The sequence below is a fragment of the Petaurus breviceps genome, unplaced genomic scaffold (genome assembly GCF_028583685.1).
Source record: "Petaurus breviceps papuanus isolate PSGF00001 unplaced genomic scaffold, PetGlider_PUasm1.0 220, whole genome shotgun sequence".
Lineage (NCBI taxonomy): Eukaryota > Metazoa > Chordata > Mammalia > Diprotodontia > Petauridae > Petaurus > Petaurus breviceps.
In genome coordinates this window covers 6,481,566-6,503,144 of record NW_027185876.1, presented here as the reverse complement: position 1 = coordinate 6,503,144, position 21,579 = coordinate 6,481,566, and the positions used below count along the sequence as shown (strand labels likewise).

Sequence of the window (21,579 nt, the reverse complement as noted above, 5' to 3'; positions counted from 1 at the left end):
TATCTGAATTCAACTAAGATAAGAAGAAAAAGGGTTCATGGTGGGGGAGGGAAATGTTTTGTGAATTTATGCATGCTCTTCTGGGAGTTTAGCACAGGTAGTCCACCCCATATGTTAGAGGCTTTCCTCTTTTCTTCAGTATTTCAAGGGTACCAATGGAGCCCTCTGGCCATCCACTTGCCATTCCTAATTCTTATCATGTGACCATTTCACCAGTTTCCTGATGACATGCTTTACTCCTGTTCTTTGGGTTTCCTCGTTAATGCAGTCTACTCACACCTAGCATATTGCTTTAGTTTCATTCATATGAAATGTCCCAATGTTTTTAATACAACAAATATTTAAATTAGTTGACAAACTGATAGGAAGAAAATACAGACAGAATCATATTTTGACCTTTTTTCTTAGCACAAGATAATGTAGAAGGGAAGTATTCCACAGCAACAAAGAGGATACCCTCACTAATAAAACCATGCCTCAGTAGTTATATGTCCATGTACCTATTTGTATATCTTTATTCTTATATTAAATTATAGCTATGTCTCAGCACCGTGAGTGGCACCCCATAAATCACATGAGAGTAACAATCTTTCCTAGACCCTTTGAACATTCCGAGTGTTCCATATGAGAACCTTTCCTTATTTCAGTACTTCAGGGATTCCTGATCTCACTCGTGTTGATGCTTTCTCCACTGATGCAGAGCAAAGCCTTTCTATCTCTTAGTAGACTGTCTTAATGAGTTTCTGTGACCCAAAAATTCATCACCTAGTGGGTGACAAGCCTCTCGGAACTTAGCTGGGCTTGATCCTTGGACATGAGATGGGCAGTCTAATCACCAGGCCAGTACTCCAGGCTTTTCTGGCGAGGTACAACCTGCCGGAGCCTGTTATTTTCTGGCATCGCCCTCCAGAACCCAGAGTTAACTCCGGGTTACAACGCACTACAGTGCTACTTGTATAAATCTTTGGAGTTTATAACTTAAGAAGTATGGATTGTCACAAAGTCTGGTATCTGAATGAGGATGATGTATGAACCTTTCATTACAGTACTGTTATTTTAATTACAGCCTTATTATTATGGTTCTACCTTTAATCTGTAGAGAATAAACACAATGTTCCCACTCCTGTTTGAGCAGGAGAAAAACATCGCAAATTCATTTTGTCCCTAAGTGAATCATCCTGTCTAAAATTTCCAGGCAAATGTTAAATGTAAAGTCTAGTGTTTGGAAGTCTTGATGAATCCATAATATCATCAGTCCAGCTACTCCCTCCACTGGCAGAGATGGCAACCCGTCCTGGCCTTCTCATTTTATGCTATTCTTGTCCATGTTCCTTCAGTGGGGACATGTCCAATGAATTCAATGACTTCTTCTGAGTATTTCTCTACATACCAGTGTAGCACTCAAACTATCCATCTCTTTTCATTATGAACTCCTTCCCCCTAGTCCCTCACTGTTAGTGCCTTCTTTCTGAGATAACTTCTCATTTACTTTGTCTATACCTTGTGTGTGCATAATTGTTTGCATGTTCTCTCTTCCCATCAAAATGCAAGCTCCTTGAGGGAAGGGAACATATTTTTGCCTTTCTTTGTATCGCTTGCACACAGTGCAATGCCTGACCTATAGTAAACAATAAATGCTTATTGATAGACTACCTGCCTGCCTGTCTTCTCTCTAGCTCCCACTAATGAATTTTGCACTTGCTTTTACAGGAATCTTTATCAGGAATGATATGTTTTTGTTTTTGCCTGTTCTAATGCACAGGTTACCAGCAGTGGCTGGTAATTTTGCTACTTAAACCCACCATACATCTTTCCGTTGCTTTTTGGTTCATTTGCAATTTTGGTCTTCTAGAGATATGGTGTTCCGTGATTCTCAGCTATGCAGAATCATGGAAGACCATGATCTTTAGAGAATCACAACCAGGATTTTCCTGGTAATAAAAGGCAGAGTTTTCCAATGGAGCCATTGGAATCATTGAAAACGTTGCATGGGTTCCCAAGTGCAATCCAGCCCATATAAATGAAGTAAAAAGACAATTATAAAGTATTATTGAGAGCTAAGCCTTTTTAGAGGACCTTTTCAATATTTCTGCAATGCCAAGTAATGATTTTAAGTTTCTAATAAGTAAGTGATCCACAAATGATCATTCTAATTGAGTCTTTCCATACAATTAAAATCATTATTATTTTAATGTCTGTACCTAACTCCTAAACTATAGGAAACTGTGTCTGTTTTTAACATACCTCTGTCTGACCTATAACTCAATAGTATTAAAATATGAATTAAATGAAAAATTTTTTGATGAAATGCTAAGCGTACAACAATATATCTGCCCTCAAGGGGTTTACAATTTATGACTACACTGATGTTATATGCAAAACATATATCAGAACATATAGAACATACTTATACTTCACAAGTATGACATATTGCCATGAATGGATAGAAGGCAAGACTCTCAGTCAGGAAGATTGAGCTGGAATGCTGCCCCAGACACTTACCAGATATGGACCCTGGACAGTTCACTTAACTTCTGTCTGCCTCAGCTTACTCTCCACCAGTGCTAATTATACTCAGTCCTCACAGAACCATTTCAACTCAACCTACCGCATCACTTTGCACACACTAGGCCTTTAATGAATGGAGTATGACTAGAATTCCCCACTTCCTCGAAATGAGTTCCTAGGTTACCTTGGAGCACATGAGAATCCTGTGCAGTAAAATTAAGTACCAGAATCTTCCCCTGACATGCTGCCACCCGAGGACCAGCCTAGCAAAGGTCAGAGTGACTTATCACCAGAATTTTGGCACACCACAGACACACAAGACATCCCAAAGGGAAACAAGCAAGACATGCTTTTTACTTGTATTACTTTCATAAGAGGATTAGACCACAAGGAATATATAAAAGGCAAGTCCCATCGGGAATTTTGACTGTGAAATGTATCCCACGCTTTCTGGTTCATTATCATGGGAATCCCATACTACAGTGGCCACATCCACTGGATTCCTCCCCTCTTTGCTTACACTGCATCACGTGGCATTTCCTGCAGCCCTTTTTGGGAGATGCAGAGGGATACAGTAAGAGGAAAGAGAGGGAAGGAATCTTGCAGCTGTGGCTACAGTAGTTGCTTTGGCAAAAATAATCACTCTGTGGCCAACCTTCCAGTTATGAGTCATTCTGACCTATGCTAGGCCGGGCCTCAGGTGGCAGGACTTCAGAGAACGATTCTAATACTGCATTGGACTAAATATAATTCATATGAATTCCAGGGTAACCCAGGAACTCGGTCCAAGGAAGAGAGGATTCTTGTATTATTACGTTCATTTATTCAGTGCCCAGTGTGCCTAGGGCTTTACAGCGGGTGCTTAGGAAGACAGAAAATTTACATGAAATGTTTTCTCTGCCCTCAAGGACCTAATGTCTACTAGGAGGATATGATCATGGGAGCATAGACTTGGACTCAAAAGGGAACTTTAGCGGTAATCTGGCCCCTCATTTTACAGACAAGAAAATTGAGGCCCAAAGACATTAAAGCCTTTCCCAAGGACCCACGAGATTCAAAGCCAGGTCTCAACTGTCAATACATGATAACTAACTTTAGAGAGGTGTTGACCGAAACACTTAAGAGAGCATGGTACAATTGGAAAAATAATAATAATTAACTTGACGTCAAAAGGAATTGAGTTACACATTCTGCCTCCAATGTTTAGAGGTTCTGTGACAATGAGAGATTCGCTTGACTTTTCACAAGCTCAGCTTCCTTACCTATAAAATGGGAGAAATCCCACCAATAGTATTCATTCCACATGCAGCCATTTTGAAAAGAGAGAGGACCAGTCTTCTGTGGTTCTGATTCTGGGGAACTACTGGGTACTAAAGAGGGTACATTTTCCCCTACCCTAGCCCTACCTTCTCTCTCTTATGTGTTGTCTTCTATTTGAATGTAAATCCCCCAAGGGAGGGAACTGGTGTGTTTTTTTTTTCTTGTATTCATATCTGCAGCACTTAGCACTGTGTCCAGTACACATTGACATGGTGTAGTACATAGGAAACAGTATGAGAGATAGGGTGTTGGACTTAAGAATCTGGAAGACCTGATTTCAAATCCTGCTTAGACATTTACTATCTGTGTAATGATTGACCTCCAGATTCCCTTACAGCTATAAAACAATGTCCAGGGTTTTATAAATTTAAAATTTGTCTGTCAGTTCTTATAATTAGTGACATATTAAGAATCAGTCAGCTAGAAGTTAACTCATCTAGAATGTCCAGGTATATTACCTGTAGAGTCTAAAACAAGGTGTAATAGTTTCCAATGGATTCCTGATCATATTGCTATGGTGACTCCTTTCACCAGGGCAGATGATTGTCACCTTATCCTTTAAAATGTCATCCATGTATTTCTTTAAGTTTTTTCCATAGGATATGTACCCAATATATACCCAATGCACTAGAAGCCTTCTTTTGAGGGTTTTTTTTTTTCCATTTTAAGGGTATTAATGCAAGATTCCAGGTATCTGTTTTATCTTTGTATCCTGGCAACCTAATAAAGTGCTCATAAGTGATTAATGTTGAATAAATGATAGCTTCATGATTGCCTCAACTCCTCTAGACATATACTCTTATGCAATTTGTTATCAATAACATAATGCAGTCCACTTACAACCATACCATTTGCATTTTAGATCACCTGCAACTTTGATTCCATGATTTGTAGACATGTAGCATAAATCATGGAATATTGGTCTTTAAAAAATTAATCTAAAAGCATGTATTAAATGCCTACCCTGTGTTAGGCACTTTCCTAGATCTTGAGAATACAAATATGAAATAATTCTTACCCTCAAGGAACCTATCTTCTGTCTGATAGGTTTCTGTAGCAGTGAATAGCTTGGGATATATTGTTTAATTTCCCAAACATGATTCAGAGTGATACTTTTTAGTCAAATTTGGGTCCAACTCATGTCTGTCATCTGTACCTATCCAAGTTATAGATAACAGTAGACTAACTAAAGAGGTTATGCATGCATCTATGTTTTGTATAACAGACAATAATCTGCTTTGCTGTAGGAGTCCATCCAATGGGAAATAGCTAAAAATTTTGGCATATGAATGTGAATGGAATGTTATTTTAGCAAAAGAAAGAATTCAGAGAAGTATGTGAAAATAAATGTGAACTGATGCAAAGTAAACAAAACCAGGAAACCAACATGTACAGTAACTACAACAATAGAAGAAGGAACTAAACATTATATAATTATAGTGACCACGTTTGGTCCCAGTAGGGAACTAGACATAGAAATTTTCTATTTCATATAATGCTCACCAGAATTTATGTGTTAGTTTTGCCAGACAACCAAAGAAACTAATAATTATATCAGTCTTAAAATTCCCCACCATAGGGGTAGCTAGGTGGCGCAGTGAAAAGAACACTGGCCCTGGAGTCAAGAGGACCTGATTTCAAATCCGACCTCAGACACTACACACACACACACACACACACACACACACACACACACACACACAACTAGCCATGTCACGTGACCTTGGGCAAGTCACTTAGCCCCAATTGCCCTCCAAAAAAAAAGCAAAAAAAAAATTCTCAACCATAAACAAAAGAAAGCAGAAGAGAGCTACAATTAAATGGAAGGGTACTCACAATTTATCCTTGGACATCAAGAATCTGCAGAAATTATTTTATCATACATACAAAGCCAGCAAAAAACATTCGTGGAACATTTGGTTATCTTGTGTTTAGTGTTCATATTAAATATCAGTTTGAAAAAACACCGAGATAATTGTACATTATCCTATATCTGTTGTTTGGGATGATAATATAGAGAAAATCTTGAAAGACCCCAATGAGACTTCAAAAAATAAATAAACATATGCTCTAATTCTCATTGACACCTAAGAAAAATTAGGAATAGGTAAAGACAATGTAAAATAATATATGTGTTGATGAGAAGTAAGGAATGAGAGAGGCTAAACACTATGAAGTTACTAAAGTGTGCACACTTTTTCTTTCAGTAATGCCAGTACTAACCCTGTGCCTCAAATAGATCAAATAAAAAGGAAAATGTCTCATATATACAAAAATATTCACAGCAACTCTTTTTGTAGTGGCAAAGATCTAGGCCTATCAATTGGAGGATGGGTAAATAAATTATCATATATGAATGTAATGGAATATTCTTGTGCCATACAAGAAATATATGGCAAGTAAAATCATCATGAGAACATTTGGGGGATAAAGATGGAAGAAGAATAAGCAGGAAAAAAAAGATGGAAAAGATCTGTAGAGATGTTAATAAGAAATCAATTTCACCACCAAACATAATGGGACACCCATACTTGGACTCTAACATGACAATCCTCTTTATGGTTATGGAGGCAGTATAAATGGCACTTAAAGAGAGAAAAGTCTGGAAATGTAACTGATGGACTAGCGTACACAGGGAGTTTATGTGAAAACAATGTAATTATAAGAAGAGTGTCAAGGGATTAGTTGTTAAGGTATATTAAGAAAAGGAAGATGGAAAATAATCTCAAATATTTTTATGACCAAAAAAGAGTGATAGATAGAATATCAATAGTTACTGGTCTATGTATACGTAAATCAGGGAAATCTTTGATAATTGTTATTAGAAAAAGAACCAGCAGAGTTCCACAATAGATACTCTTGAGTCAGAGAATTCATACTGATAAGAAATTTTATGAATGAAATGAATAGGATAAGGCCTTTAGCCAAAGATCACAGCTTACTCAACATCAGAGAATTCATACTAGACAGAAATATTATGAATGTGATGATTGCAGGAAGGTTTTTGACCTGAGCTAACACTTTATTCAATATTTGTTCATCATTATGGGCAAAAAATGGGACAGTTAAATTTATCATATTAAAATTAATATCTTCAAAAAATGTGTATAAGAGGATTTCATAGTTTCATGTAAGTATAGTCTTGGTATCTTTGCCTATTGAAATATTTATGTTTATTAGTGTTTGTTACAAATTTAGAAAGAAAATCTTCAAATATAGTCCATAACAGAAAAATCTTTTGTATATTATGATTGTAGAAAACCCTTTAGTCAAAGCATAAAACTTACTGATTATGAGATAATTAGTATTGGATAAAAGATTCTTGAATGTAACAAATAGGATTTCAGCTAGAACTACAATTCTTTATGGTACATTTGAACTAAAGAGAAATGCTACAGACGAATCAAATTTTTATCTACTTTCCAATGGCAGCTGTTTCACCTTTAATGAAATCACAAAGCAAGAGAATCTACAGGAAAAAGAAGGCGGTTCAGGATAGAACCTTGGAGGACAACCATGGCTACTGGGCATGACCTAGGTGATCAAACAAAGAAGTCTGAGAAAGAATGATCAAATAGGAAGAAGAACAAGGAGAGAACAGGTAAGGAGTAGGTAAGAGAGAGTCTCCAGGAGAAGAGAGTCATTAAATATTTTTAAGACCTTACTATGTGCCAGGCACTGCCTTAAGTGCTGGGGATACAAAAAAAAGGCAAAAAACAGTTTGTGCTGTTAAGGAGCTCATAGTCTAATGAAAGAGACAACATGCAAACAATTGTGTACAAGTTATATATGGGATAAATTGTAGATAATTAACAGATGGAACACATTACAATCAAGGAAGATTAGGAGCATCTTCTTATAGAAGGTGGGATTTTGGCCAAGCCTTGAAGAAAACTACAAGGCAGAGATGAGGTGAAAGAGTTGAAGATGTAAAAACAGAGATGAGGGAGATTAAGTAGATTTGAGAATCACCAGCACAGAGATGATATTGAATTCATGGATGCTTGTGAGATCAACTGTAGAGGAAAAAGAAGAGGATCCAGTACAGAGCCCAGTGGGACATCTAATGACCTGAATGAAGATCCAGCAAAGGAGACTGAGGAGTGTTCAGGTAGGTAGGAGAAATAGGTATCTTGAAAACCTAGAGGGGAGAACGTATTAGGGTGATCAACAGTGCCACAGATTACAGAGAAGTTAAGAAGGATGCAAAGTTAAGAAAGAAGTTAAGAAAGATGGGAAAAGACCATTAGATTTGGCATTTAAGAGACCATTAATAACTTTGAAGAGAGGAGCTTTGATTGAATGATGAGGTCATAAGTCAGACTGTAGAAAGTTAAGAAAAGAGTGAGAGGAAAGGACATGGAGCCACTCACCCCCTCAAGGAGTTGAACCACAAAGGGGAGGAGAGATGTGGAATGATAGGTAGTAGGGATAGATGCATCAAGTGAGGACTTTTTGAGGATTGAGGAGGCATGGGCGTGTTTGGCTGTAAGGAAGAAGCCAGTAGACAGAGAGTGGAGATAAATGAGAGCATATAAATGACATTAGAGGCAATCTAATTGGGGAAACTGAATCATTTGTACATGTAGAGGGGTTTGACTTGGCAAGGAGAAGGGCCACATCTTCATGCGAGATAGGGGTAAAGGTAAAGAAGGCATCTGGGAGATATGGCTTAAAGAGGAGGGGAGAAGAAGAAGTCTTCAATGAATGGCCTCAGTTTTTTCAGTAGGAAGTTTGAGGAGAGACAAAAAGTTGTGGAAAAGCCATTGTGGTAAGTGGGATAGGATAGCCAGTTAGGGAGGTATGATCAAAGGATTCCCTTGAAGCAGCCAGGGTCCAGTAAAGATCACATAACAAATTTGTAGTGGATCTAGTCAGCATGGTTTTGCGATTTTCTCCAGCTGCATTCTAAAGCATGAGAGTAGGAGCATAGGCAGTCTATGAAGGGGGTGATCCAAGGCTGAAGATTGTCAGGGCCAAGAGTGTTCAACATTCTCAGAAAGGGTGGTCAGTATTTTCAGATAGGTCAAGAAAGGTGATGATTAAGAAAACTGCTATTAGAGATGGAAATTAAGAGATTGTTGGGTAGGCAGAGCCAAGGTAACAGAGGAGCAGGAGGAAGTATAACCAAGCATTCCAGAACAGTTCTGCCATAAAGATCTAGAAAATATAAGAATTCAGTCCTGAATGAGAAAAACAGGGAGACTTGTCTCGTGTTTGCAGTCCAGGACATTATAAGGAAACAAAAAAGCCTAGAGACACTAGGAATGGTATTTAGCCAGAGGTGCCCCTTGCAGAGCTGTGTGAGAATTGAAAGAGCACTGAAGCTGCTCACCAGAAGAAGCCCCAGACACATTCAGAGGGTTCCTTACCTTGAGCAATTTTCAGGAACAGGTGTGCTAATTGCCAATTTTGCTCATCAACACCCAGTTCTTGGTCACAGAACCAGGGTGGACTGAAGAGGGGACCCATGACTAGAAATAGCAGTTTTGACAGGCGTTTTAACAAACCCTCGGCCAAGTACTGAGCAAGGACCAAGTTCAGTAGCAAACAATAGCAGTGTGGCTGTGTCCCTAGGAGCCGGAGGAACTTCTAGCCAGCTCTGAAACTTGCAGTGGAATACCCAAAGCAGGAATTGCAGACCAAAGGGGAGCCCTTGGTCCTGTCACTCTGAAGCTGCAGAGATCTCCAGATGGCTGATGGTTGGTTGGTTGTTGTCCTTCTTTCTTGAGGAAGATCAAAATGACCATCACTGTTAGAATTAAGTTATAGTGTGTCTGACTGCCTGATCAGATTAGCATGGGCTCAGGATGCTCTACCACAGGTCAGGTACAAATAGTCCATATGAACATTTCAGGTAAAAAATGTCTCTAAATTTGTACATATCGTGTTTCTTTTGAGCTACTACAATTCTGCTTTGCTCATAGAGCACAGCGCCTCCTTTGATGTGGGCACACCATGCTGAGCAGTCCCCTTGTCCCATGTCATGCAATCAATTCCAGGGTTCTTCAGAGAGACTTTGAGAGTCTCCTTGTATCACTTCTTCTGATCATCTTGTAAGCACCTTCCTCGTGTAAGTTATTTGTAAAATAGTCTTTTAGGCAAACATATATTTGACATTGAAACAACGTGGCCAGCCCATCAGAGTCGTGTTCTCTGCAATAGAGTTTTAATGCTTGGCAGCTTAGCTCAAGAAAGGACCTCGGTGTCTGGTACCTTATTCTACGAGATGATCTTTAGGGTCTTTCTAAGACAATTCAAATAGAAGAGATTTTGTCTCCTGGCATGGCAGTGATAAATCATCCAGGTTTCACAAGCATACAGCAATGAGTTTGGCACAATGGCTCAGTAGACCTTCAGTTTGGCAGGCAGTGTAATACCTCTTCTCTCCCACACTTTCCTTCAGAGCCTCCCTAACACTGAGCTAGCTCTGGCCACTCATGAGTCAACCTCATTGTCAATGTGTACATCCCTGCAATGTATACTGCCAAAGTAAGTGAATTTATCCACAGTATTCAAAACTTCTCCTGTAACTGATGTTGAGGTGCTGGCTACTAGAGAGCCTGTGTTTTCTTGGTCTTAATTGTTAGACTAAAACTAGCACAAGCAGCAGAGAATCAATCCATATTTTGCTGCATATAAGCTTCACAGGCTGCATTGAGTAAGCGATCATTTGTGAACAATAAAATCATGCACTTACTGCCCCTCTACTTTAGTCTTGGCTTATCGCCTTTTGACATTAAATAATTTGCCATCAGTGTAACAGCTGACCTTGACGCCCTCACTGAAGGCATCTGACAAAACTTGTTAATAGTGATTGGCTGCCAGTAGTTTGGAATTCCAAACGGGCAAGTCCATAAGTGTATTGCTTAGACCTACACTCAGGTCAGAAATGTGCAGAACACAGACCATAAGGGTAATGATCAAACTTTACTGATGATCAAAACACTTTGGGAGCACTGAGATTCTGAAATCATACAACACCTAATACCACAAGAAGGCTGTAGAAGGATGTGAGAGAACAAAAGCTCTGCCCAGATATTCTCCTTAGAAGTGATTAGAACACAGCCCTGAAGTAAATTTTAATTCAGGAAGTAGTTTGGAAAAATGAGCAAACCAAAAAATAATCTTGTTACAAACAGCTATTGTGGTGACAGGGATGTTCAAGATACAAACCCAGAAGGAGGGAATAACTCCAAAACATTTACAAGCAAAGCTTCAAAGAAAACACAACCTGGGCACAAATTCAGCCAGAATTTCTGGAAGAGATCAAATGAAGTGTTTTTTTTTAACAAGCTTAAAATGATTTTTTTTAAATGAAAGTGTTAGAGGAAAAAAAATAGATAAAGGAATTAGCAATTGAAGAAAGATTTAGAGAATTAACAACTTAGATCAAGGGTAGAAAACCTTACCCAAGAAACAAATTCACTGAAAATTAGAATAGATAAATAAAATCTTATGACTTCATGAGACAGCAAGAGATATGAAAACAAAATCAAAAGACTAAAAAACAATAAGAAAATGTTAGGTATCTCATAGCAAAATCAACTGACCTAAAAAGACATATAAAGAAGAAATAATGTAAGAATCATTGGACTTGGTGCGGCTAGGTGGCGTAGTGAATAGAGCACCGACCCTGCAGTCAGGAGAACCTGAGTTCACATTTGGCCTCAGACACTTAACACAAAAACTAGCCATGTGACCTTGGGCAAGTCACTTAACCACAACTGCCCTCCAGAAAGAAAAAAAAAGAATCATTGGACTTCCTGAAAGGTATAAACCCCAAAAAGATACCTAGGTATCATATTTCAAGAAATCAAGGTAGGCTTGGCATCTGAGGCCTTGGTCTTGGAAAGAAGCCTAGTATTTATTATTCTGAATGATTCTACTGCTGCACCAGAGCTATTTTTTTAGGAGAAGGAAAAACAACTAAGTCAAATTTCTTTGTGGGAGAGCAGTATGTCTCCAGGGGGGTTGTTGCTGATATGTCTGTAGTCCATGTTGTCTGCATTCCTGGGGAAGTCTTATGTTCCAATCTGTACCATGAGCTGCCTGAGGTCTTAAGGATATAGAACACTAACACAAAGAAATTTGACTTAGTTCATTGTTTTCCCTCCTTCCAAAGCAAATAGCTCTGCCACCAGACCCCTTTCTAGGACCAAGGTTTCAGATGCCAAGCTTAATTAGGAGGCAAGCACATTCTCCACCTGTAGGGTGTCTTCTGGGCATATGTCATCAACTCAGAATAGGGAAGGTGTTGCCAAGTGTAAGTTTATTCAACCCTTCCTGATGTTTGGAGATCAACTAGATTAGCACCACCCTCCATCATCCTAAGACCCAGGAGTCTGGGAAGCTCAGTCAACTTTTACTTCCTCCTCTTATCTTGCAAGTCAGAGTTGCTGTCTATAGCGGTAAAAATACCTTTATCCTGCTCTCTTTCCATACTCTTTCCCATACAGCTCATCCCTCCTTCCTAGTCTTTATTCTCTTTCCCCCTACTATTGTGTTCTCTGCAACCACTCTTCAGTTATTAACATGCTTCCCTTCATAGTGAATCTCTTCTTCTCATAATCATTCCATCTTATACTCACAAAAACCTGGCTCCCTTTGGAAATCCCAGTCATCCCCTCCAGTATTGTACACCACTTGTTGCTATTATATACCAGCTTTCAAGTGGATAATTTTTTTTCTTTTTTTTTTCTCAACAAACTCATTAGTTGTCTCAAATCTTCCTTTCCACACCAAGGATTTGGTGATAAAAATAAATATCTCCTCAATGAACCCTGGCTTCCTAGTCTGTCAGCCTTCTTACCCACTATGATCTCTGCCTTCATTCCATCTCAGCCTCCCACATGAATGATTAGATCTTACCTTGTTGCTGTTTACACTTGATCTCTTGCCAAATCCCCACCAGGGTTTAGCACAGTTCCTGGAACATAGTGCTTGCTTGATAAATTTTGATTGATTGATTGATTGATTGAATTACTACCTTCATCCCCATCCACCTCCACTCCTACTCTGATATAGCATAATTGTTGATGGAGAAAGTCACAAATGTGCAACACTGGGAAACATACAAGTTTTCTATCTAACCACCTTGTTCACAGAAATCTTTTATTCTTCTCTGATCTGACTTTATCTTTCTCCATGACATTTGTCCTTGAGCCTTCAACATCAGCCCCTCCCACTTCCTCTCACCAAACACTCTCATCAACTTATTGAAAAGAAAAATCAAGACCATCTACCATGAGCTCCTTCTCCTCATTCAGTGTCCCCAAATCTCTCTATATCATGCCCCATTCTCTTTTCCTTTGGTTGAGTCTCTGAACCAAAGAAATGACCTTCCACTTTGTCATGGCCTTTACTTGTGCCCTTGATCTAATCCCCTCCTATCTTCTCTCAAAAGTGCCTCCTCTTATATCCCCTGTCATTTGAGATAATCTTCCATCTCTCCTCAAATTCTGGGTCCTTCTCCAAACCTTCCTCATCCTAAAAAAACAATCTTACCCTCGACCTTACTATACCCTCAAACTCTTGTTGTATATCTGTTCTTCTTTTCACAGCCAAACCCCTAAAAAACATGATGTATAGTAGCTATCATTTATATAGAACCTCAAAGTTTGCAAAGCACTTAAGAAATATCCTTATTTAGAATTATCCTTAACAGCAACCTTGAGAGTTAGTTATTATCCCCATTTCATAGTTGAGGAAACTGAGGCAGAGGTTATCATTTGCCCAAGGTCACATATCTAATAAGTGTCTAATGCAGTATTTAAACTCAGGTCTTCCTGATTCTAGATCTAGCATTCTACCCACACAGACATCACTCCACTTAACTGTCTTCACTTACCATCCTCACTTTCTTCTAACCTATTCATTTCTTCCCCTACAATCTGGCTGCCTAAACAACCAGTATACCTAAATTACTTTCCTTGAGGTTACCAATGATCTTTAATGTTAAATCTGTTAAATCCAGCTTCACCTCTGGAGTTTTTGACAATATCAACTTTTCCTTTTTCCTAAATGCTTTCATCATCCTTGACTTTCGTGACACTCAATTTACCTGGTTCTCCTTCTTGTCTGACTTCTCGTTTTTAGTATCCTTTGCTTGTCTCCCTCCTAATCTCCACCTTACAATCTCCACCTCTGCCTTCTTCTGAGACTCAGCTCAAGTACTACCTTCTGCAGAAGGTCTTTCCTGGTCTACCCAGCTACTAGTATCTTATCTTCTAAGTTCATGTTCTATATATTCTCTATGTGTCTTATATTCATCAGTGTATGTATAAGTCATCTCCCCCATTGGAATATAAACTTTTTGAGGGCAAAGATTGTTTCTGCTTTTGTCTTTGCAACACTTAGCATGGTGCCTCTGGTGCATAAGTTCATATTATAAATTTAATATAATTATATCATATTATAAATTATTGTGAATAAGGGCTTAATATAAATTTTTTGATTGTTTGATTATGATGATTATATTTGTATGATAATACATACACACAGTCCTGATCTCCTTCTTCAACTCCAGTCCTATGTTACTGCCTTTTAAACATCTCCACCTTTATGTCTCATCTGCATCTCAAAATCAACACTCTCAGAACATATTATCTTCCTCCCTAAACCCATTCTGCACCCAAACCTCTCTGAAGGCTCTAGCATCTTTCCAGTGAACCAGGGTATCAATCTTGGCATTATCCTCAACTCATGTCTCCTTGTCAACAATCCCCATAGGAAATCTAGTAAATGTCTTGTTGGTCTATATCCATTCCTCACTGTCATTCTCTTCTCTCCACTTATGCAAGCCCTGCCTTAGATCAGACACTCATCACCTCTCAACAACCCCCTAATTAGTCTCTCTCCTACCAGTCTCCCCCTTCATCAATGCATCTATCACATGACTACCAATTTGGTGGGAGCTTTTGAGTTTTTTTTTTCATAGAACTCACTTGTATGCATTCTAAATGTATCATGTCCTTTAGGAATTTTCCCTAATTCCTAGTGGTTCAAACTCTTAATTTTTTCAAATTACCTTGTAGGGACTCATTTATGTATATGTTGTATCTCACCATGAGACTATAAGCTCCTTGAGAGCAGGGGACTGTTTCCTTTTTGTCCTTGTATCTCCCATGGCTAATACTATGACAGAGTTGATGTGTAGTGTGATGAAGTTTCTCAAACTATTCATATAGATAAGACAGAAAGATGGGCTCAGAACTGTCCAGATCACCAGATTCGAAAAGTAGTAATGACTAGTTCAATGTTCATGCGACAGGAAATCTCTGGAGAACTCCAAGCATCTGTGGTTGGCCTTATGTGGCAACCCACAAGCCTATTGACTTCTATCTGATCCAGATTAGAATGTAATTGGGAAATGTTTAACAAAATAAATAAAAATATAATTCAACACAGAAAATGCTGATTTGTGATTTTCCAATCACAGTATGTATGCCTCATAAGGATCTGTTTCTATTTGAGTTTGACACCATTAGGCTACAGCATTGGACTGAATCAATAACCAATCATCAGTTACCAATATAAAATTTATCAATAATCAATATGAAATTAATAAAGATAAATATATAATCCTACATTTTATAGCAAAAAATCAACTTCAGAAGAATGAGATGGGTGCAGGGGTTACTAGATATAAGTTATTCTGAAAAATATCTGGAGATTTTACTGGACTGCATGCTCAATAAATGAGAGCAGCTTGATATTATTACCTAATAGCAACAATAATAATAACAATGCAATCATAGGCTTCATTGAGAGGCATAGTTTCTAGTAATAGGAAGATGATAGTCCTATTGTAATTTTCTCTCATTAAATCCTATCTGGAATATTGTGTTCAATTCTGGGTGCCATCGTTCAGGAAGATTGTTGAAAAGGTGGAAAGTATCCAAAGGAGGGCAAACCAAGAAAGGTCCTGAGCCAGTGTCATATGGGGACTGGTTTAAAGAACTGGACATGTTTAGCATAGACAGTAACAGTTTCACAGAGGCAAGACAGCTGTCTTCAAGTATTTGAAGGCTATCATGTGGAAGAGAGATTAAACTTGTTATATTTGGTCTTGGAGGGCAGAACCGACAGTAGTTCCATGGTGTTTACAAACAGACCAATTTAGTCTCAATTTCAAGAGAAAGCTCCTAACAAAGAGAACTCTCCAAGACTAAGTGGCCTTGGGAAGTGGGAATTTCTCCCCTTCCTCTTGTGGATCTTTAAGTAAGGACCAGACAGCCACTTGTTGGGTATGTCAAAGTTTGGGTATAGGGAAATAGTATCTAAGGTCCATCCCAATTCTTAAATTCCATGTTACTGCAAAATTAACAGAATTTCATTTGTTTCCCATAGGTTGCCTAGAAAAGAGACTGATTTGGTATTCAGATTGTACCCAAATCTTTGTGACCCCATTTGGGGGATTTCTTGGCAGAGATACTGGAGTAGTTTGCCATTTCCTTCTCTATCTCATTTTACAGATGAGGAAACTGAGACAAATAGGGTTTAGTGACTTGCCCAGGGTCACATGGTACGTGTCTAAGACCAGAGTTAAACTCAGGAAAATGAGTCTTCCTGACTTCAGGTCCAGCACTCTAGTCATTGCACTACCTAGCTGCTTCTGGCTGTTAGCTACTATCTTTAATCACTGGTTCTCATTAAAAGTGGACTTGGAGAGGACATAACTGACTCCATTTGGTGAAAAGAGAATAAAAGTGGAGTCAGTGTATCCTTTCCCAAAAACACTTTCAACATCAAACCCAAAACTTCCAACCCTGACCTCTTTAATGCTCAAAACAGTAAAATTCCTTGAGAAGCTTCTCTTCAGAAAAATGCACCGCTCAAATCTAACAAATCACAAATACAATAAGAAAGGCCCAAAACTAGAAAGGAATTTGGGGAAGGAAAAAGCCTTTATCCATGCCATCAATTATTGAAAAGCTTCCTCGAGGCAGTAGATTTTGAAGAAAGTTTTCAAAATAAAACTGAAAAAAATATCTTTTACAAAATTAATAATAATGATAAATGTCACATGTCATCTTGACATCAAGAGGGCTAGGAGTCTTGTGGCTTTGGGACAGTCACTGAACCTCTCAGTGCCTCACATAATTCTCTTAGACTGTAAGTTATAGAAAAGGTAAGTAGATTGGTAGAGGGAATTCCTACCCGGAAACTTTCCATATTGATGAAATCACACATCTACTTTCAAAGAAAACTGTGGAGTTAAAGAAGCAGGGTTCATATCTTCCTTCTGAATCTTATTCTCTGCTTGATATTGGCTAAATCATTTAATCTCCCTGTGCCTCAGTTCCTTCACCTGTAATATGAAAAGGTTGGACTAGATAGACTCTGATGTTCCTTCCTCCTTTAGCTCTGTCATCCTTTGATCACATTTTTTAAATTTAATTTTTAATTTATGAAATAAAACAAGGACTTCCATAACATGTTATAATTTTGATCATAATTTGATTTTAATTGATCACCAGGTTTCTATCTGTGCCCATAGCAGTAATACTCACATCAATGAGGCCACAAGATCCCTTTCAGTCTTGGATGGGCTTTTGCTATGCTAAGAAAATATTGCATGTGCTCAGCAACTAACACACTTGTGCTAATGTGTTGAATGACAGACTTTGCATGCTTTGCCTTTTTCCCATTTCATTTTTATCTGGTCATCACTTGACTAGCCGAAGGATTTGTCAGGGACTTCCTAAATATAGTAACTACTCTGAAAAACAAATTAAATGTCCATATTTACACAGGAGTAACTGTAGTAAGATTAAGCAAAAACTTCCTCTGTCCCACTCACTAGGTCTCTTCTGTAATGAATTAGAAATTTTCCATTTGTTACAGCATGAGCCCCCATAGAAGCATCCTAGACATTCTGACAAGAAAGAGAACATTTGTGATTCATGGGTGTCATCCAAGTCAAAACAGGAAAGGTCTTATACATTTGTCCATATTAAATTGATTTTCCTTCAACTTCCTCCTGAGTAAAAATGGGAAGAAATAAAAGAGAGAAGAGAATTGTCTTTATAACTATTACTCTTACTGCTAACCCAGAGAAACACTTTAAAAAGAGTACATATATATGTTTATATCTCTATATAGGTATAATATGAATAAAGTAGTAGAGACTTTACATTTAGTACTGTCAAAGAGGATGGTGTCTTGTAAATATGGAGGATAAGTGGGAGGATTTTCAAACTGAGTATCAGATTCTCTGGACAAGTCACTTAACCTTATTTACCTCAGTTTCCTCATCTGCAAAATGAACTGGAGAAGGAAACGGCAAACCACTCCAGTATCTTTGCCAAGAAAAACCGAAATGGGGTCACAAAGAGTCAAACACCACTGAAATAACTCAACAACAAAAATCAGGTTCTCGCTGACTTACATCAGAGAATATACTCTCACACTCACCAAATAAAAAGCCACTCATAAAACATACCAAAAATGGACTTTATTAATAGAAACAATTCTGAAATATCTACAAGTGACTAATCTGATATGTGGCTTATCACTGGCAGCCTTGTGCCTTAGACCTCAGACCAGCAATGAGGATATTAGTGAGTCTGAAGAAGTGGGAGGAAAACAAACACAGGCCCTTCATGGTGATCGTTTAGATTTATTCCAAGGATACACTAGCCTTGAAGTCCTACTGCAGGGGTGTGTAGCCGCTCCAGCAGAGATGGGTTTCAGAAATGGAGGAAGTACAAGTCAGTTTCTCTTCGTAGCATGTTGTCTCTTGGGAGGTATATTGGGCCCCAACAGTCTGCTGGAACTGAGATTACTTAGGCCCCTCATTCCAAATGACCTTTCTGCCACTTGATAAATATATCAGGAATTTATATCTTTAGGACAGGAAGGATAGAAGAGTCCCAGAAAATGCCTCTGTGTCAAGGACATAGCATGCACCAAATGCTATTTTAAAAAAAGAAAAAGAGGACTGAGATAAAGAGACATTACAAAATCATCCATCTGAAGTACCCTGGCCTGATTCCTAAGGAAATGAAAACTACCTGGGAAAAGAAACCATAAGCAAGCTGGGTGATGAAACAATACCTGTCTGATAATTGATACCTTAACCCAACCTTGCCATGGACTAACACCCTTCAGTTGGAATGACAGCAAGAATCCAACAGCACTGGTTATAGTACAGAATAAGTATATTGGGAGGGCTTAAGGTTTTTAGTTTGGCTTACATTCCTAAAGTTTGTGAATTTGGAAGATCTAGATTTTAAATACAATCCCTAGTTTGGTCTAATACTTGAAGATTTTCTAGGGAGGAAAATCACAGATTCATAATCATTGAGTTGGAAGGGACCTCACACAAGCCATCTCATCCAACCTGTAGCTGAAAAAAATCACTTATAGCTTGTGTAACAAATAGATCAAGCCTTTACCAGAAAACAGCCCACAAGGAGGAACCCCACTGCCTCCCCAAGTAGCCCGTTCCTCTAGGGAATAACATTCATTGTAAGAAGTTTTATCTTCATTTCAAGCCTGAACCTGCTTCTCTGTGACTTTTACTCATTGCCCTCTGGCAAAGTACAGAACAACCGTTAATCTCTCTTCCACATGACAACCCTTCAGATACATGAAGACAGCTCTCCTATCTTCTTCTCTCCAGTCTAAAACATCACCAGTTGTTTTAGCCAATCCTTATATAGCATGATCTTGAGACACTCCAAACCATCTTAATCACCCTCCCTTAGACAGTCTCCAGAACAACTGTTCTTCCCAAATTATGACACCTAGCAGCGAACTAAATATTCCATATGTGTCTGACTGGGGCAGAATATAATGGGGCTGTCATCTCCCAAGTCCTAGTTATAGATTGGGGCATTCTAGAAGTCTCTTCTCCTTGTCCCTAGGACAACCATTTGGAGGAAAAAAACCCAGTTTCACTTCACTCTCAGTTCTCGAAATTTCACACCCTCTTCCTTAGCTACTACATCATCCCTTTCCCAACCCCTTTCCAATTTCCAACACCCCTTATACCTTGCCTTCTTCCATTAGAAGTTAAACTTTTTGAGGACAGGGACAGACTTGTCTTGCTTATATTTATATTGCTGGTGCTTAATGCAGAATAAGAGCTGAGTAAATATTCTATTGACCTATCTACCTACCTACCTATCTACCTATCTATCTATCTATCTATCTATCTATCCATCTATCCATCCATCCATCATCCATCCATCCATCCATCCATCCATCCATCCATCCATTCATCCATCTATCCATCTATGTATCTTATCTATCTATCTAGACTTGGACTCATGAGACCTTGTTTGAATCCTAGGAATATGACACTCATAGATACCTCATCATCCTGCAATATTGCATCAGCCTTGGTCCTCAGTCTTATTGGCACCCTCAGTACTTTCTCCTCTTCTGACTTGAGGGTGGATCACAGAGCTCCCACCAAACCCTCCATTTAAGGAAGAGCACCCAGGACAGTTATTTCTTCATTTCCCACCTGACTATACTCCTTTGGATTTCTCCATCATTCCCCTTCACAATGGGCCTTCTCCCTCCCTCTCCTCCTACTTTTCAGATTAATTTTGTGTTGTCTTACTGCATTTGATTGTTAGTTCTTTGATGGCAGGGGAAGTCTGTATCCCCAGCTCTTAGCACAGTGCTAATTATTATATATATTAGGAGCTTAATAACTATTTGTTAATCGACTCACTCTGCAATGCTCAGCAAATAATTTTTCTGCCCCAACCCTCAGTTTTCTCATCTGTAACACAGGACTAATAGTGCAAACACGATGGGCTCCAGAAATTTTAAATGGCTGTAACCCAGAGGGCAATGGAAAAGTTCATTAATGATGCAAGCAGCCTGCAACACATTACAAAGAACTACAAAGAAGAGACCCTGAGTAAAGGATGTAATCAAAGAAATATGGTGGAACTTCAATGATTCTGTTTGCTGGAGAGACCACCAACACCTGTGCAGAGCAAGGTGTTACATTGGCATGAGGCTCCTCCATCTCCACCTCCCTCCATTCTAACCTCTGAGGCAGAGATTCAACAGAGTAGGGATTGATTCTCTACTCCCTGTGCTAATTTTGGCCTTACTATTAACACCAAGAAAACCAGCCAGCACTTGACCATCTATACATGGAGCCATCAGTTACAGCAAACAGAGACATTCTGAATGCTGTGTCTAAGTTCACTGACCTTGGGTAGTGTACATTACAGGGATTTACACATTGGTAATGAGGTTGACGTATGCATCGCCAGGACTAGCTCAGTATTTGGGAGGCTCTGAAGGAAAATGTGGGAGAGAAGAGATAGCAGGCTGCCTACCAAACTGAAGGTCTACAGAGCCATTGTGCTGACCTCATTGTTGTATGTCTGTGAAACCCGGACAGTCTACCAGCACCATGTCAGGAAACTGAATCCATGTGAATCATCTCAGGTAGATTACCAACATCACCTGGCCAGGTGAGGTACCAGACACTGAGATCCTTTCTTGAGCAAAACTGCCAAGCATTAGAACTCTGTTGCAGAGAGTGCAACTCCATTGGGCTGACCATCTTGTTTAGATGCCAAACATACATTTGCCTAAAAGACTATTTACAGAGAAATCACACAAGGCAAGCACTCACCCAGAGGTCAAAAGAAGAGATACAAGGACATTCTTGAGGTCTCTCTGAATAACTTTGCTATCAATTGTGAGACATGGAAGACGCCGGCACAGGAACACTCAACATGGAAGGCGCACATCAAGAAGACCTTGTGCCCC

At 38.9% G+C, this 21,579-nt stretch overlaps 1 long non-coding RNA gene across 2 annotated transcripts in view; it reads left to right on the top strand.

The window, feature by feature from the left end:
• The window catches only part of LOC138166181 (uncharacterized), a 69,672-nt gene that overhangs the window by 9,875 nt on the left and 38,218 nt on the right, over positions 1-21,579 (top strand). For both annotated transcript variants that reach the window (XR_011169560.1, XR_011169559.1), the window contains exon 2: positions 7,261-7,429. This is a non-coding gene — a long non-coding RNA (uncharacterized lncRNA). The remainder of the gene's footprint in view (positions 1-7,260; positions 7,430-21,579) is intronic.